Source organism: Chelonia mydas, chromosome 7 (assembly GCF_015237465.2).
Source record: "Chelonia mydas isolate rCheMyd1 chromosome 7, rCheMyd1.pri.v2, whole genome shotgun sequence".
Taxonomy (NCBI): Eukaryota; Metazoa; Chordata; order Testudines; family Cheloniidae; genus Chelonia; species Chelonia mydas.
The window spans coordinates 6,961,392-6,973,608 of record NC_057853.1 but is presented as its reverse complement, the minus strand read 5'-3'; the positions used below and the strand labels follow the sequence as shown (position 1 = coordinate 6,973,608).

The 12,217-nt window shown below is 48.8% G+C and overlaps 1 long non-coding RNA gene across 2 annotated transcripts; it reads left to right on the top strand.

Moving 5' to 3' along the window:
- Positions 1-6,122: 6,122 nt before the first annotated feature.
- LOC122466620 lies at positions 6,123-10,278 on the top strand. Of its 2 annotated transcripts, none has more exons than XR_006292275.1 (3): positions 6,123-6,216; positions 7,724-7,821; positions 9,842-10,278. It is a non-coding gene; the product is annotated as an uncharacterized LOC122466620 (long non-coding RNA). The 2 variants fall into 2 exon arrangements; XR_006292276.1 differs by having other exon boundaries at positions 6,166-6,309.
- The last annotated feature ends 1,939 nt before the right edge of the window (positions 10,279-12,217 follow it).

Sequence of the window (12,217 nt, the reverse complement as noted above, 5' to 3'; positions counted from 1 at the left end):
GAATGGAATGGATATTCCTGCTTTTTGTAACTTAAGGTTTTGCCTAGAGGGATTCTCTATGTTTTGAATCTAATTACCCTGTAAGGTATTTACCATCCTGATTTTACAGAGGTGATCCTTTTACTTCTATTAAAATTCTTCTTTTAAGAAACTGAATGTTTTTTCATTGTTCTTAAAATCCATGGGTTTGGGTCTGTGGTCACCTATGCAAATTGGTGAGGATTTTTACCAACCCTTCCCAGAAAGGGGGGGGGCGCTAACGTTTGGGAGGATTTTGCAGGGGGGAAAGACCTTTCCAAATGGACTCTTTCCTAATAATAATAGCGGTTAGACATTTGGTGGTGGCAGCGAAAGTCCAAGGGCAAAAGGTAAAATAGTTTGTACCTTGGGGAAGTTTTAACCTAAGCTGGTAAAAGTAAGCTTAGGATGTTTTCATGCAGGTCCCCACATCTGTACCCTAGAGTTCAGAGTGGGGAAGGAACCTTGACAGCACCACCTAAGGAGCAGCACTGGGAGGCACCGGGGGCAGAGACACCCCTCTGAGGTACCATTTTAACCCAGCTCCCTTTCGGAGGGGGATGTACAATGTTCCAGTCCAGTGCAGCTTCAGTCCCGTTTCCCTCACAGCCAGTAAGTGTGTGTGGGGGGAGGCCGGGGAATATAGAACCAGGCCTCTGCTCACTCCCCACCCCTCTGAACCCTGTCTCTACATCAGACCCAAGTCCCAGGTAGGCTGAGCAAGAGGATGGGGGAAGGCCTGCTTAGCCATCAAAGAAGGGCATAATCCAGCGTTTCTTACAAGAAGTCAACGGCACTGTAAGTAAAGGAGGCTAAAGGGAGAATTACAAAGCATAGGGGCTGGCCATGTCCTTCGAGCCCAGTTGCAGAGCCCTGCCTTCCTATGGGTATTTATTCATCCCCCCTGCAGCTGAGCTGGAGTGAACCCTTTTGCTCCCCACAGATCAGACACTGCCCTGCACCCTTTTACAATGATCACTTGAAAGTAACTGAACTGAAAACATTTTTATTGTGAACTTTACTGCCAATCCTTCCAGCTGATGCATTTTTCCCCCTTGTGCCCGGGCCCCAGAGACATTAGAGAGAAAAAAGACTGATTAGGTTGGTTTCCCCCAGCTCTAATATATCTGTGGAGCAGAGATGGAGTAGTAGTAGTATTAATTAATTTACTACTTTATTTACCAGCTGGACAGACTGAGCAGAGTAGGGGATTTCAGTAGCAAGCAGCTGCAAGAGCTGGTGAAAGGGCCATTCTGTAGCTAGCTCTGCAAGGGTGAGCAAGAATGTCCCTCCCTGAAAGTCTGAAGCCACTTGCAGCTCTCAGTAGCTAAGAGTAAGTTTTTAGGGATTTAAAAGTATGAAACTTCAGAAGGAATCAGTGACGTGCTTTCAGGGGCTAGGGAAAAAGCAGGCAGCCTATTGCCTTAGAGACACAAATATTTCCATGGGCTTCTTCGGCCAAATGACCTTTGGCATTTTCTGACGTGCCCCCAAAATACAAAGTGAATAGGTGTCTGCACACTGAATGAATCGAGAACATCAAGATTAATTTGATGAAGGGTTCAGTTGACTTTCAAAAGGGACAATGAAAAATCTGCAGCCCCGTGTTCAGGTTCATCTGGAGCCGAATCCAACATACGATTGCGACAAGTTTTATGAAGCAACCTTATTAAAATCCTGCCAAGCAGCAGCTGGAGTCCTAGAAGAGGACTGCTGTTTGTGCCAACCTCTCTGAGAGTCCTTTGTTATGAATGAATCTGAGCAAAACGCAGCAAACATCGAAGGCGCAACCCACCATCTTGCAGGGTTTGATTCCAATCAATGGGAGTTTTTGCCACTGATTTTGGTGGGTGTTGTGTTGAGTCCATCATGGGAGCAAGTATCTGACAGGGGAAACCAGACAGCAGGAAGTTGATTTCAGAGAAGCAGTGTCATTGATGAGTCTTGTTCTAAAGTCCTGAAAATATAAGTGAAGTGCTGGGTACAAACGCACTCCACTTTGTCAATAAAAAAAAAAATAAAAAAATCGCTGCGTGCATTTCACCCTGATTAAAACCCTGTGTAAATATATATATAGTGATGGGTTGGACCCCGCTTCCTGGGGTGCCATCTGATGTGCTGGGGGTCTCACTGAGCCTGCCCTTTCCACCAGCCTGGGTTTCCTCACTCTCTTCTTGCTGTTTTATGCTCTCAAGCCTTCTCCAGCACACATACAGGGAAGGCCACACCCAGCTGCAGACACAGATGGAAATCAGCTCTGTGTGGGAGAACTTAGCTAGGAGAATGGCCAACACTCATGTGCACATCTCCTTTGGGGTATAAACCCAAAATAATATTGTCTTGCACTGTATAGAAAGATCTGCACAGCGCAAGCTCATAAAAATTGCCCGCTCCCTCAATGTGGAGAAAGAGATTTGCCCTCCCCGATATGAATTGCACAAACTGGGTTTTGAAATAAACATGAAATAAGTTTATTAACTACAAAAGGTAAATTTTAAGTGATTATAAGGGATAGCAAACAGAACAAAGCAGATAACTGAGCAAATAAAACAAAACAAGCAAACTAAGCTTAATACATTCAAGAAACAGGTTGCAAAATGTAATTTCTCACCCTAAATGTTGTTTTAGGCAGGTTACAGAGTTTCCATAGCTTAGGGTTTCAGTTATTTCTCTTCACAGACTGGACCCGTGGCTCATCCTGGAGTCAGCCCCTGCCAAAAACACCTGAAGGGAAAGGCAATCTTCCTTCTTGGATAGGAAGGCAATGGAGAAGAGTCCTCATTGACTTACTTCCCAGCCTTAAATAGAATTTACATAAGGTGGGAATCTTTTGTTTCCTAGTCTGACCCCCCACCTCCTCTTAATGGAAAAACACTGAAAGCCCAAGATGGGGGTCTAGTACCAAGTGACCCGATCACCTGACCCTGTAGTGTCAAAGCAGCAACCTGGGAGCTTCTCAGGAAGGCGGGAGATTATTATCTTCCAATTCTTATTGTTCTTCCTAATGGCCCTATGGGCTGATTGCCTACTGGCTGATGGGCCTTCCCTCAAATACACACACAGTTGTAATTGTTACATTGTCAATATTTCTAACCTCAGTCAGATACATAAAAGATACATGCATACAAACTGGATAAACACATTCAGTAGATCATAACCTTTCCAATGATACCTCACATGACTCATTTGCATAAACAATCTTAGTTATGCCATATTCATATCATAAGACTATTTCTATGAAAATATGGGGTGCCAAGTCACATATATATGCAAATAAAGTGAAAATCTTGGGCTACTGGTAAGATGCCAATACAACCTACAATTCTGCAAAGGTTATGCACTTTGGGGTTAAACCATTCCTGTAAGGAGGAAGTCTTATCCCTGGCTCATGAAGATACTTTAGAAAAGGAAATATTTTCCTTTTGGATTGCACCAAGGCATGGATTTTCAAAGCACATACCACAGTCCCTCCTTAATAGGGTTTTGTCCCCTTTCTTCTGCAAATCACTCATCCTGGATGCTGTGCAATGTACACCGTTTGCAGGAAGGGAGATGCACGACCCCCTGTAACTGGGGAATAATGCAGTACTGGACAATGGGGAGACTCACAGGTATTTTGAAGAAGGGTTATTATAGATAAGCTCTAGAGGCCTGATTCTGATCTCACTGGTGATTTCAGTGGTGCATCTCCTGATTTACACCAATGCTCATGAAATCAGAATGAGGCCATATACTAGCAAAAAGAAAAGGAGTACTTGTGGCACCTTAAAGACTAACCAATTTATTTGAGCATAAGCTTTCGTGAGCTACAGCTCACTTCATCAGATGCATACTGTGGAAACTGCAGAAGACATTATATACACAGAGACCATGAAACAATACCTCCTCCCACCACACTCTCCTGCTGGTAATAGCTTATTTAAAGTGATCACTCTCCTTACAATGTGTATGATAATCAAGTTGGGCCATTTCCAGCACAAATCCAGGTTTTTTCACACACCCCCCGCCACACTTTCCAAAAACCACACACACAAACTCACTCTCCTGCTGGTAATAGCTTATCCAAAGTAATCACTCTCCTTACAATGTGTATGAAAATCAAGGTGGGCCATTTCCAGCACAAATCCAGGTTTTCTCACCCCCCCCCCCAAAACACACACACACAAACTCACTCTCTTGCTGGTAATAGCTTATCCAAAGTGACCACTCTCCCTACAATGTGTATGATAATCAAGGTGGGCCATTTCCAGCACAAATCCAGGTTTTCTCACCCCCCCCCATACACACACAAACTCACTCTCCTGCTGGTAATAGCTCATCCAAACTGACCACTCTCCCTACATTGTGTATGATAATCAAGGTGGGCCATTTCCAGCATAAATCCAAGTTAACCAGAATGTCGGGGGGGGCGGTAGGAAAAAACAAGGGGAAATAGGCTACCTTGCATAATGACTTAGCCACTCCCAGTCTCTATTTAAGCCTAAATTAATAGTATCCAATTTGCAAATGAATTCCAATTCAGAATTCATTTGCAAATTGGATACTATTAATTTAGGCTTAAATAGAGACTGGGAGTGGCTAAGTCATTATGCAAGGTAGCCTATTTCCCCCTGTTTTTTCCTAACCCCCCCACCCCCCCGATGTTCTGGTTAAACTTGGATTTATGCTGGAAATGGCCCACCTTGATTATCATACACATTGTAGGGAGAGTGGTCAGTTTGGATGAGCTATTACCAGCAGGAGAGTGAGTTTGTGTGTGTATGGGGGGGGGTGAGAAAACCTGGATTTGTGCTGGAAATGGCCCACCTTGATTATCATACACATTGTAGGGAGAGTGGTCACTTTGGATAAGCTATTACCAGCAAGAGAGTGAGTTTGTGTGTGTGTGTTTTGGGCCGGGGGGCTGAGAAAACCTGGATTTGTGCTGGAAATGGCCCACCTTGATTATCATACACATTGCAGGGAGAGTGGTCACTTTGGATAAGCTATTACCAGCAAGAGAGTGAGTTTGTGTGTGTGTGTTTTGGGGGGGGGCTGAGAAAACCTGGATTTGTGCTGGATATGGCCCAACTTGATTATCATACACATTGTAAAGAGAGTGGTCACTTTGGATGGGCTATTACCAGCAGGAGAGTGTGGTGGGAGGAGGTATTGTTTCATGGTCTCTGTGTATATAATGTCTTCTGCAGTTTCCACAGTATGCATCTGATGAAGTGAGCTGTAGCTCACGAAAGCTTATGCTCAAATAAATTGGTTAGTCTCTAAGGTGCCACAAGTACTCCTTTTCTTTTTGCGAATACAGACTAACACGGCTGTTACTCTGAAACCTGCCATATACTAGGAACTCACACAGGCCAGGATTTAACTGTCACTCGGGTGAGACATACAAATTAGCACTTTTAACCCCTCCTCAGCCATCCCTCCAATACCCCTCATCATTTTTATTGTGAGCCTCTGAGCCCCCTTCTATTTCTCAGTACTTTTCCAGTAATATGATGCTAGAAACAGAGGGCCAGTGCCTCAGAGGCATTTATTTAGGTTCCTAATTCCCACTTAAATTAATGGGAACCAGGTGCCTAAATACCATTAAAGATCTAGGCCTGGTCCAATGCCCATTCAAATCAACAAGAGCCTTTCCCTTTGCAGCAGCAGGTGCTGGAACAAGCTCTGAATGCAGTACCCCAGGAAGTTGGCTACTATGATGACAGACACTTTTTAAAAAGCCTGATGCAGAGTAAATTAAAGGCAGATGCCCCAAAAACAGAGAGAGGGTCTGTTACCTCCATTAAAGGCGTTAGGCTTCCCAGCTGAGACTAATTAGCTGACTCCCAGACGATGGGTCTGATTTCTTTTATTGGTACACCCACAACCGTTCCAGTACAAGGCACTGACAGCATGCCCCAGGGTCTGTGCAACTGGAGAGGAAAAGGAGCCCCCAACCCCGATGTTTACAGCCTAACTGCAAAACACAAAGCTCACAAAACAAAGCACCTGCAATGCAAAGATGAGTGTAGCAGAGAACACTGATTTTGCACAGCTGCAGCCAATAGGATCCTGTATCCTGATGGGTGCACCAAGCAAGGCAGGCTCAGGCTTACCTGTGTATAATTAGCTACCTCCCAGGTCTGAGTCTGGGCATCAGGTTCTTAAATAAAAAGACTGGCTAGGAGCACTATGCTTATCTCCTCTATGACCCAGGTCAGTGAATTTGTTCCTGCTATTAATTATTGTTTGAACTAGAGAGTCTTGATTTAAACCTTTCTAGGAATAGAGCATCCCCAGCAGCTCTTCGTAAATTGGCCCAATGACTATTAACACTCCCTGTTAAAAAATGTATGCCTTCTTTCTAATCTGAATTTGTCTAACTTCAACCTCTAGCTATGGGTGTTATACTCTTATCTGCTAGAGCCATGGGCGAGAGCCTGCAGACCCCTTAGCGCTCAGATAAAAGGCCAATGAGTACCTGTGGGGGGATGGGGGCTGTAAGATGTGCAGGAAGTAGACAGGTTGCTGCAGGACAGAGGAGCTGGTTCATCTCTTGGCTTTATTTGGAACAGTTTTTGGGTGGAGAAATAAAACTTAATGCTGAAGCAAAGGGATTGAAATCCTGGTATTGGTGGGAGTGCTATTTGATGTGAGTTGGCCTAAGAATGGTTGGCTTCATATTTCTGGGACACCATACCTTTGCATAGGAAATCCGGGTAAACTCCTTTAGCAATTGTCCATGCAACCCCCTCAGCTGTGTGGCTTTGCAGAACAAGCCTCTGCTTGGCCTCATGTAAAAATAATCATATGAGCAATCTCCCAACCCCAAGCTTTAATGACAGAGCTGGGTTTTTTTAATAATCCCCAGCACAGCAGTTACTCCTTAAAGTGGATTTACATTATAGCCAGTTGCTATGAGTCTATTTTATTAGTATAGTAAATACAGAGAGGAAAGGGCAGCTTTATTCTTGTGGTTGTGTGCGCTTTGCTCCACTCTAATTCACAACCTGATTGGTGTCAAAGCCAGGGGGACTCGGCTCTTTCCTGGCTAGAGTCCCTGGGTGTCAGTCCTGGTGCCCTTTATTGCTCCTCTTAAAACAGGCCTCACTGCTTAGGGGAAAACTGGTGTGTGAAGAACCAGAGTCTGTGAAGTGGGAGCGTGTGGATTTGAGCAGTATGAGAGAACTCGTGCGGGCCTCGGGGTGGGATGGGAATATTCACAGCCATACCTGTGCAATGGTTATTGTGGAGACTGAGGGGTGGTAGCATCTGTCTCGTTCACACACACCTCCTACGTTGTCCCCCATATGCACACACTCCACAAGGGCTGGCCTAAACTCCGTTCCTTGCTGCCCTAATCTCTAGGGATCTGTCTACACCCCAATTAGACACCCATGGCTGGCCCATGCCACCTGACTCAGGCTCATGGTGTTAGCCCGAGACAGTTGGAACTAGGCTTACTTTACAGAAGATGAGCTATCTGCAGTGTTCTACTCCATCCGCATCTATCATCGGTAATTGTGTGGTTAAGACAAAGGCAGACTGAGGTTGCAAACTGGTGATATTTAAGTTCAGGCTAGGACTCCCTGCAGACTAAGAACACAATAACAGCTCGGTTGTTAACACAAATGATGTAAATGGGGGTGAACCCTAGAGCCCCAAACCTTGTACATAATGGGGTACAGAGGACTAAACAAAAAGGACTATCCATATCTTGCAGACACTGGACAGGAGAACAGGAACACAGATGGGAACCAGGGTCTTAGGGACGGGTGCCAAGAACAAAACAGAAACCGGACCTCAGGAACTTCAGTGACAGTAAGTAGATCTTCAGAATGGTGTCTTCTGTCTTCTATTCTTGATCTCGTCGTCCTGCGCGCTGAATGCGAAAGCTAGCTCATGTGATGATAGAACCAGTGAGTGGAGGTAAGTCAAGGGAACCTTGGTGTAGATGTTACTGGTGCACCTCAAGCCCTAATCTCTCAGGGCTCTAGCTGGCATTCTATGGGAAGGCTTCTACACCTCACTGGGATGACCTGCTGTCACAGCATCCAGAGACAGAGTGGTGACACTCCCTTATAGGTGTTCTCTGTTGCTAGGCGGATTCCACTGCCACGAGATGCTGTCTTTCCCGCCTTTTCCTTGTTTCGGCACCAAAAGTTGAAGGAGAAGGGATGCCAAGATGGAGGACAGGTTGCCCTTTTACCAATCCAAAAGGGTGACTATGTAACTTTTCCTACCCAACAACGGGGTTCAGCCTAAGAGGCTGTTTAACTGGAAGGTAGATGCTCGCCCAAGCCTTGGGACCCTCACACGGTCCCAGAGTCCAGGCTGCAGCCTAGCCTAAATGTCTACACTGCAATTGAACATCCCCTTAGCCCAAGCCCTGTGAGCCCAAGTCAGCTGGCATGGGCGTCTAACTGCAGTATAGACTTACCCTAGGGGCAGGGCCGGTGCAACCACTAGGCAGACTAGGCGGTCGCCTAGGGCGCCAATGGTGGGGGCGCCAAAAAGCAGTGCCCTGGCATGGCAGGGAGGAGCTGCCTACCGGAGACCAAGAGCATCGGCTTGCGGGGGCAGCGAGCCCAGCCATGGAGGAGCCAGCACGGCGCAGGGGGGCAGTCAGGAAGCAGGGGGGGTTAGATGGGTTGGGAGTTCTGGGGGTCCTGTTCGAGGGTGGGGAGTGGTTGGATGGGGCGTGGGAGTCCCGAGCTTCTGTCTGGGGGCGGGGGTGTGGATAAGGGTTGGGGCAGTCAGGGGATGGGTAGGGACCTAGGGGGGCAGTTAGGGTTGGGAGGTGGGTCTCAGGAGGGGGCAGCCAGGGGACAAGGAACAGGGAGGCTTAGGTAGGGGGTGGGGTTCTGGGCAGGAGTTGGGGGCAGGGGTCCCAGGAGGGGGCAGTCAGGGGACAAGGAGCAGGGGGAGTGGGTTGGCAGTTCTGAGGGGGGCAGTCGGGGATGGGGAGTGGATGGGGGCAGGGCTAGGGCAGGGCTCTCCCCTCTCTTCTTTTTTGATTGTTGAAATATGGTAACCCTAGGTGAGGGGGGCACTGGGGGGCGCATGGGGGCTGGCACCCGCATGCATCCACTGCAGCCTGCAGAAGCCCCCGGGGGCGGCCAGGCCGCAGCCAGGGCAGGGGGTGTGGCTGCTCCCTGCTACTGTCGCCACCGCCTTTGCAGGGCTGCTGCCCCTCTGTGCCATGCCAGCTCCTCCATGGCTGGGGCTCGCCGCCCCCACAAGCCGACGCTCTGGCTCTCCGGCGCCTCCAGAAGGTGGCTCCTCCCTGCCGAGCTGCTGCAGTGGCCCAAGCCTGGCAAAGTCAGTGAGTGGACTCGGGGCAGGGGCCGCCGGGGTGGGGTGGGGAGGGCTCGCGGGGGGGCTGTGCATCCTCCAGGGGAGTTCAGGGAAGGGGGAATCTGGTCTGGGGAGCAACCCCTAGGCACATCTGGGCAGGCTGGCCCTAGGGTCTATAAAGGCTCATTGGGATTTGCCCCTCAATGAACCAATGTGCGGGGGGCAAGGTGGAAGTTTTTGCCTAGGGTGCAAAATATCCTTGTACCGGCCCTGCCTATGGGGCTTGCAGCCGTGGTGAATGGGTGAGGCACAGTGCCCCAACCATGCCTCCTCATCTGGCCTCCATTCTACGACTGAATACGACTATATCCTGTGGAGATACACCAGGCATAAATACAGGTCTGCACTATAATGTCTGTTAAGTGGGTGAGTGGGAGTTTATGGCCCTGGCACAAGGGGCTGTAGAGCAACTGTAAATTTGACCCAGTGCTTCAAGGAGCAGTGGGTAGACTGGCCCATTAAACATCCTTCTGTGTTTGTCTAGGGAGGACATGTTAAAATAGCCGACGTGAGGGAGTGACAGTCAAGCTGTCTGGCCCCGAGGAATTCCTTCTGAGAGGCAGTGCTCCTTTCCTGCAGTACCAAGCAGCGTCTCTGAGCAGTGTGTACACAAAATGCTATAAAACCCCACTCGAGAGAAAAATAAAGTTTAATGAAACGGGGGGAAAGGAAGAGATCCCAGTGGACTGGGATGTATTGAGAGCAAAATACATTGCACTGATATAGGTACCGTGCCAAGTACCATTAGTCCCACCAGCCCAACTAGTAACTCAAATGGTAACCATACTGACAGTGAAGCAATATAGTATGGGCCTAATTCTCTACTAGCTTAACGCTATTGAAATCAGCAGTCACAAGCAGATAACGTGGGCTGGCGTATTTAGGGGAGAATGGTAGGGGAAGCAGAACCAGGGAAGGTAATCAAGTAGTGTCATGGAGCGTCCACGTTTTATATGGTCAGTGCCAAGGTGCAAAATCTAGTAATCTGCACAGGCAAGTCACAAACAAGTGAGGCCGCATCTACGCTATGAGCTAGGGAGGTGATTTCCCCTGCTCACGCAAGGTCTCATCAAGCTAGCACAAGCCAGGGCCAGATTAACCTTTTGTGGGCCCAGTGCCAAACATATTTTTGGGCCCCCGTGGAGGTAATGGAGCATGTCGAAGGGTCAGCCCCTTGCATGAGGGGCCGGTCAGAGGCAATAGGGCATGGCAGGGGCGGCCCCCCTCTGCCTAAGGCGAGGGCACTATTTACAAACCAGCAGTTGTCAGATGCACAGTGGCCTGTGCTGCCAGCATACCCATTCTCCTTGGGGACAGTCCCATGCCATGCCACTCAGCCCCCTGCCCAACACCCCCCCCAACTCCCTATGGCCAGAGCCCCCCTGGACCCACTATGCCCAGTGCCCCCCCCAGACCCACCCCCAAATGCACACTGCCCTGCACAACACCACCCCTGCCCACAGCCCCACCACAACTGCCCAGCACCCTCACCAGAACCCCCACTCCCAAGTGCCCCAACACACACAACCCTTCCCCACACCCTGCTTCCTGGCCTGCTGGGAGGTGACTCTGTCTGCCAGGTTGAGCTGGCAGCGCAGCCAGGGCTAGTCCTGGGGCTGGGAATCACACCGTCCCCTTGGGAGTGATGCGATCAGCCCGGCCACGGCCTGCCTTGGCCTGCCTTGGCCGGGCTCCCTCAAGACACGCTTGCCTGGAGGAGCCCAGTCAAGCCCTCCACACTGTCTCCCCACCTGTACGTGGCTGAGACTGGCCAGGCTTCTGCACCAATCCCAGGAGGCTCAGCTCCGGGGAGACAGGCGGGGCTTCACAGGTGGTAGGAAGCAGGTGCACTGGGGTCCGGCCAGGGGGCTGAGAGGAGCAGCGGGTGGGGCCAGGGAGCAGAGCGGAGCAAGTGGTGGGCAGGGGGGGTCTTGGGGTACAGTGCAAGCGGAGCAGGTCAGGGTCCCTTCTGAGCATAGGCCTCGCTCCATGGAGCCACTGGAGCCATTGTAAACCCGGCACTGGGTATAGCCACACTAGTATGTGTCTTGGCCCTGGGGGCGAAGCTTAGCCATGCCGAGTACGTATTCACCAGTGTCGGGCTGATTTGATCTCAGCATGGCTAGACTATGCCTCCGCTGCTGCTATTCGTGCTCGTGGGGCTATGCTGCGATTTATACTTGTGCTGCCTCAGCGAGAGCTAGTGGAAGTACGGCTACGCAAGCAGGGCAATTCCACGTGGAGCCTTAGGGTCACGTCACCCATTGGAGAATCTGGTCCTAGAAGTTTTGACAGTTTGGATGCTGATCCAAACTGATTGTTTATCTAAAGCCAAACTTTTAGAGGGTCACCTATTGCTAATTTCAGGTGAGGTTTGAGTCTGAAAAGTGACTGTATTAAAATGGCAACTTCTTGTTCCTCAGTTCTGCTATTATACGTATTCAGAGTCAGATCTGCTGACTATAGTGACAAAAATCTGAAGTTTACTCTTGCTGGCTATGGAGAATCTCATTCAGCTAAAGGAGAGTGAGCTGGATTCTCTTCCTTCTGGTGGATCATCAACAAAATTGTTTACTAAATTCCAATCCATTACACTGGTGCAAACCCATTGAAAACAACTCTTGCTAACAGCATAATTTGACAATGTGTAGATGCAGCGGGATAACTGAAAACATAGACTGGCCTGCATGCCCTGCATGATTGATTGATGATGGTTTCCTCCAACCTTATGCAGATCTCAGGCTGAGTTTGCAGGGCTGCAATTACAATTTGTAAACTGAACACATTTGCTATGGAATCAGTGAGATACAACAAACATGGAACCCTATGCTACCACTCTTTCTAGAATTGTTTTTCAGGG